Consider the following 6,773-nt stretch of genomic DNA (forward strand, 5'->3'; position numbering starts at 1 on the left):
AAAATTAAGAGGGGTGGTACAAATCAGTAATACATAAACAATGAACCATTAATGAATAATAATTTTCATTAATGAATACCATTAATGAACAGTAGCTCAAACCTTCATGCTTATTTCCATTTAATCATTACAATAATTCAGATGGGTATTATAACCACCATTTTAAGAGAGTTTGAATGCCTAGGCTAGGTTCAGATCAGATAAGATCAGTCGCTCAGTCGTGTCCGACTCCTCTCGACCCCATGAATTGCAGCACGCCAGGCCTCCCTGTCCATCACCAACTCCCGGAGTTCACTCAGACTCACGGCCATTGAGTCAGTGATGCCATCCAGCCATCTCATCCTCTGTTGTCCCCTTCTCCTCCTGCCCCCAATCCCTCCCAGCATCAGAGTCTTTGCCAGTGAGTCAACTCTTCGCATGAGGTGGCCAAAGTACTGGAGTTTCAGCTTTAGCATCTTTCCTTCCAAAGAAATCCCAGGGCTGATCTTCAGAATGGACTGGTTGGATCTCCTTGCAGTCCAAGGGACTCTCAAGAGTCTTCTCCAACACCACAGTTCAAAAGCATCAATTCTTCGGCGCTCAGCCTTCTTCACAGTCCAACTCTCACATCCATACATGACCACAGGAAAAACCATAGCCTTGACTAGACGAACCTTTGTTGGCAAAGTAATGTCTCTGCTTTTCAACATGCTATCTAGGTTGGTCATAACTTTCCTTCCAAGGAGTAAGCATCTTTTAATTTCATGGCTGCAGTCACCATCTGCAGTGATTTTGGAGTCCAAAAAAATAAAGTCTGACACTGTTTCCACTGTTTCCCCATCTATTTCCCATAAAGTGGTGGGACTGGATGCCATGATCTTCGTTTTCTGAATGTTGAGCTTTAAGCCAACTTTTTCACTCTCCACTTTCACTTTCATCAAGAGGCTTTTGAGTTCCTCTTCACTTTCTGCACAGCTAATAAGTTGTAGACTATAATTAAGACCTGCTGCTAAGTCATTCCAGTCGTGCCCACTCCGTGTGACCCGATAGACTGCAGCCTACCAGGCTCGTCCGTCCATGGGATTTTCCAGGCAAGAGTACTGGACTGGGGTGCCATTGCCTTCTCCAATTCTAGATGTCATGTTCTTTGCCCACATTCTTGATTTCCAAACACCAGTCCTTGGACCAGTGTTTCTTAATGTCAAAGTTTTCACAGGTTACTGAATATCTTGAAGGGAAATTCATAATTAAATGTTTGATAGTTCTTGGAGACAGGATTAAAAGTTGAGTAGTCTGTGTCTGTTCTTCCACACTATATTGTAAATTCATGAAATTCAAACGGCTCTACCCAATAATGACTATATAAGTAAATGAATAAACAAATTTTAAATGCTTTTAAATTTGTATCTCTGAAAAATATTAGCTCTGGGGCCAAATTATTTTTTCATATCCAAATGCTTCAGTCATTTATTCATTTAAATGTATTAAAACAATAAATATATGAACAGAATAGGAAGAAACTTAGCAATAAACTTCATTTGAAAATCATTGGTATTTAAAGCATTTGCTATTAAAGACACCTTTCAATACCTGTGAAGACTGGAGCCCACCTGCCCCACGCAGGCATCCTTTGAGGAAGCAAATGTTCCCTGTCCTGTTTGTTTGAGTACACTTGGCATTTCCGAGGGTTCTTTCCATGAATTTTTCTTTGTCTGCTTTCATTGGGGCCTTCATCCAATTTGTGACTGAAAATATTAAAGTGGTTGCTTAGAAACGCTGAAGTTGGAAATTTACAAGTTTTCAAAAGGTTACATTGAAGTACAGGGGTAGCATATGGTGATCTGATATGTTTTGTTCCCTAGCCAATGAGAGGGGTAGCCTTCTGTGATCTCTGTAATTATTTCATGGCACTTTAAGATGCCAAGCTGAATTTAGAAACCAGCAAGGCATCAAGGCTAAGAAAAAATAGAATGTTCTTTTTGTTTCCCATATTTTTGACTGAAGAATTTGTTGTTAATTTAAAAAATTAATTGGATGGTTTTGGAAATCTAAAAGCAGAAGGCAAAAAAAAAAAAAAAAAAAGCAGAAGGCAAATTTTATCTAAAGGATAGAGTTAAAGACTCATTATTTTGACTGAAACAGAAAGGAAGTAAGAATGCTTGTTAATGTGGAAAGAAAAAAAGACAGCATTGAAATGAGGATATTTCCTAGGAAGAGTTATTGTCCTAAAAGTAAATTTTAACATATAAAAATCTACTTAATAACCACATAGTATTAGTCACTCAGTTGTGTCTGACTCTTTGTGACCCCATTGACTGTAGCCCACCAGGCTCCTCCATCCAGGGGATTCTCCAGGCAAGAATACTGGAATGGGTTGCCATTTCCTTCTCCAGAGGATCTTCTTGACCCAGGGATCAAACCCGGGTCTCCCGCACTTCAGGCAGATTCTTATCCATCTGGGCCATGAGGGAAGCCCAGTAACCATATACTGGAAGAGAATTAAATTTTTTCCTAACAGCTCAAGAGGATTATGGAAATTAAGAGACAGGATCAAGGAGACAAATGGTAAATTGAGAAATGATTAAAGAATTGAAACCCTGGTAATGCATAGTTATTGTGTTATGATATCAACCAGGTCTTGGGGAAAACATCATGAGAAATTTGGATAGATGAACTAAATAATTCACTTATTTTCCTATGTTAAAAAAAAAATGTTTACTCAGAGCCAGGTGTTCCAGGAACCATGTTGGGATGCAAGGATGAAAATAAGAGAAAACGTGAACTTTGCCTTCATAGAGCCTATAATGTTTGAGACACAGACATATAAGCTAATGTGGAACCCCTTATGAAAAGTATAATGATGTAATGACAAAATTATGGGGCTTTGTGAAAACAGAGGAGCATTTACGATAGCTGTGGAAAATTAGGAAGGTTTCAGGGTGGGCTTATTACTGTAGCAGTTCCAGAATATCAATGGTTTAACACAGTCAGACTTTTTTTTCCTTTACTCAAGCATGTCTGTGTTCGATGGGGCCCCTTTCCCTTGTGTTTTGAAGGCTCTTCTCCCTGCCTTTGGTGTCTCCTAGAACCCTAGAGTCTGTTGATAGCTCTCTGTGGCAGACAGGCCGCTGGACAGAAAGATCTGGGGGTGTTTTTTGGGGAGGAGATGAGACCTAGGTGGGGCATGTTTAGTGACGACATGGATCCTCAGGGGAAGCTGAGAACTGTAGTGAAAATAAGCTTGCTGACTGACCAGCCTTCCTTACGACACAGCCTATGAGAGGGGATTTCCTCTCAACTGAGGAAGATGGGAACCTGGGATCCAGGTGAAGAAGACTGGGCAAGAACATTCTAGAAAGAAGAGGTACCATGTAAGACAAGGTTTCAAAACTTATGGGAAGTTTACAGACCAGCGTCGTTGGGCCGTCCATTGCAGGTCCTGACTGGTGAGCGATGAGGCTGGCTCCTGCTGCTTTTTCCTCAGCTACACTTTTCCGTGAATGGCGTTGCCTGCTGGACACTTCCTCTGATGACCCGGGGGCATATCAGATTCAGCCAGCTGTGTAAGACCAGTTCCAGGGCCTTCTACTCGACCTGCTCTGGCTTCCCTTCAAACCTAGCTCTTCTTCATCCTATCACACAAATTTTAAAAAAAGGAAATAATCCTTCACATCTCCTCTCCCTAATTCCAAAAAGGAAACTGATCTCTCATCAAATCTTACATGCTAAATTCAAACTTTTTTGTGAACACGCTCATTTCTCTCCATTTCCACTCTATGATTCTACTCGAAACTAACCATCACCTTTTGCCCTGTCTGTCACGAAAGGCCCCTCACCCCACTCCACTCCTGGCATCCATTTTTGCTTCTCTTTAGTCTGTTACACCCAGTGATCCATTGGAAACCAGGCCCATCACACCACAACAATCTGCATTTACTAGGTCCTCTCATAGTACTAGGCATTATAGTCCATATATTTGCATTGATTGTCTTGTTTAGTCCTCATATACCGGTTTATGGTAGAGCTTATTCCTGTTTCATTTTATAAGTGATGAAGCAGAGGCTTGGGATGTTTAGGTTGCTGATTCAATTTCACACAGATGTTAGGCAGAGTAACTTTAAAAAATATAATGGTTTGCTTCCTGCCGAGGTCCAGCCCTGGCTGATCCAGGGAGTTCGAAGCGGGGACGGCGTCGGCGAGGATCAGGATACAAAGCTTCAATTAGATATTAATTAGAGACATAAAGAGTAATAGAATGAGGATAGCTCAGTAGGAAAATTCAGTGGAGAAAAGAGGCTGAGTAGCTTGGTTTACGCAGGAACCAATAAAACTTCAAGACAAGAAGCTTGCACCACTTACGTAGGCCGCAGGCGCCCTTCCGTTCTCCCAAAGGAGAGGAGACACTGAGGCCTCCCTGGTCGGATCTTAGAAGCCCAGGCATAATTAGTAAGCATGGTGGGCTCCGCGCTCCAGATGGAGACTCAGCCAGAGTGAGAGAGAGAGCGACATGGGGAGACCAGTATTTCAAGAAACTGATCCCAATTCTTTATTTTCCATGGTCTACTTTTATACACTGAGATGTTATGCAAAAGTCACGTGGGGTCAGCAGTCCTGACTTTTATCAAAGTCAGGTGCTTCATACAAATGTATACAGAGGTCTTAGGGGTGTTACATCATCTTCTGGCCAAGGGGCCAGCTGACAATTTATGACCCTCTCCTTGTGACAGTGGTCAGTCAACCAGGACACTTATTTCTCCAGGGGTGATTATTCTTAAAAAAGACTCCACCTTCTGAAGGTAACAGATAAAGTTACATTCCTATAGGGTGAGGGTGTAGTGGGTTTTAATTAAGGAAAGAATTTACTTAGCTTAAGGTCTAATGTGATTAATATCAAAGGTTAATACTTATTTCTTCTATATATTCATTAATGTGTGTAAAGGCAGGGGATGTGGAGACTTAGCAACAAACATTGGCTCAACAAATGAAAAACCCTTCACCAATACAATTTCTAATCAGCCCACTATACTTATACTAATGGTTTTCTAACTTTTCTAAGGAACCTGTTTTTAGAAGGTTTAAAGCATCTTGTGCCTCTCACGGTTGGGAGGCTGTGAGCAATCACATGTGGCCGGACAAGCCTGTCAGGCAGGCTAGAGAGCCTTCAGAGGAGTTTGTAGGTTGAAACACTATCATGCCCAGGAATTATTATTAACTGGAGCTCTAAGTTAACTCCTTCTCCGAAAGAGGTGGTGGGGGACAGACCCCCGAAAGGTCAGAGGTGTAGGGGAGAGCACAAAGTAGTAAAGTAGGCAGGCTCTGGTTATGGAGGTAGATGCTCGAGGATTTCCAGGGGGACTCCTGAGGCTCGATCCCACCTTTGCGTATGTCGAGCCTCCTTCCTCATGACCTTTGCCACGGGCGGAGTGCCTCACCCTGGCCCCCAACAACTTCCTAAGCCCGTTTTCTAAATCATTATGCTAAAATTTCTCAGTGTAGACATTTAAAATGTTTGCTTACTGATTGAATGAATGAATGAGAGGAAGGGGCGGACTGCCAGGTGCCGCATGTAATGGAGGGTCGTGTGAACACAGTTTACTTTTCATGTGGTGGAAATGTGGAAATTTTTTAAAAAGCGATGATGTGGATCTATAGATTTGAAAGATGTCTTCATTACGCACATGGAAGATGGGCTGGAAGAGGAAGTTCAAAGTAAGGAATAATTTCATTAGAGCTCAAAAGAAATTGGCGAGGGGAATATGGACACAATCATATCACAGAAGGCCTGAGGCTCCTCCAAGTCCTTGAGGCCACACTCCTTCTTTGCCTACTTCGGAGTCTCCTTTCCTTCTCCAATATACCACCTGGTCCGAAGGCAACATTAATTGCATCTTTCAAAAAAAACTACAGTGTCTACTGACTTTATCATGGTGAAATGAGATGTTATATAGAGTGCCCAATAAAGTCCTTCAAGAAAAGAAAATGTGTTTCTTCACCTTCCTACCATTACATTCTAAAATGACTTGGATACGGCAGAGAAATGGATATAAAATTACCCATCTTGAGTTTAGAAGATTAAACACAGTCATGAAAGTATTAAAAGATAAGGATAAAGTGTCCATGCTTGGAAAACCCTACTTTGTGACTTTCGAAGGTAAAGTCAGTAAACGTGTTTTATTTTGCTGACATTTTCCTTATCCTGCTTAGTTCTATGGTTCCAAATGAACTCTAAAATTTGGTGAAATATAATCTTATATTCAAATGGGAATAGAATCCATGTCTGTCTCTTTGCCTCTCCCCTGCCCCCCGTCTCTCTCTGTACCAATACTTAAAATGGATCTCTTAAACAGAACCCATCTAGGAGCATTTATTCTGATACATGTGATATGATAAGGTATCTGAGTTAAATAACATGTGATGAAATACATTGGGCTAAATTTCTGGTTTCTACTTTAAATGCCATAAATCTATTCATGTAAATAGGGTTTGAGATGAGATAGGAAACCTAATATGTAACAAGCATATTCTAGGAATACATCAGAAAATGCAATAACAAAAATGCTAAAGACAGGGGATCTGCAAAATGTTATACAGTTTTGCTGAGTGTGTAGGACCTTCATTTTCTGAAAATATAGAGTCCCACTGTGCATTATTTAACTTTCAAAGCAACGGATTGCAGGGACTACAGTTGCAGAGTGATTTTTTTATAATAAAGAATCTGGGGAGTGACACAGAAGAAGAGAATGGAAAATAGGAAAGGAAATTTATTCTATGTCCCTCTCTCTGTTAATGCATTT

This window comes from Bison bison, unplaced genomic scaffold (genome assembly GCF_000754665.1).
Source record: "Bison bison bison isolate TAMUID 2011002044 unplaced genomic scaffold, Bison_UMD1.0 scf7180017864233, whole genome shotgun sequence".
Classification (NCBI taxonomy): Eukaryota; Metazoa; Chordata; class Mammalia; order Artiodactyla; family Bovidae; genus Bison; species Bison bison.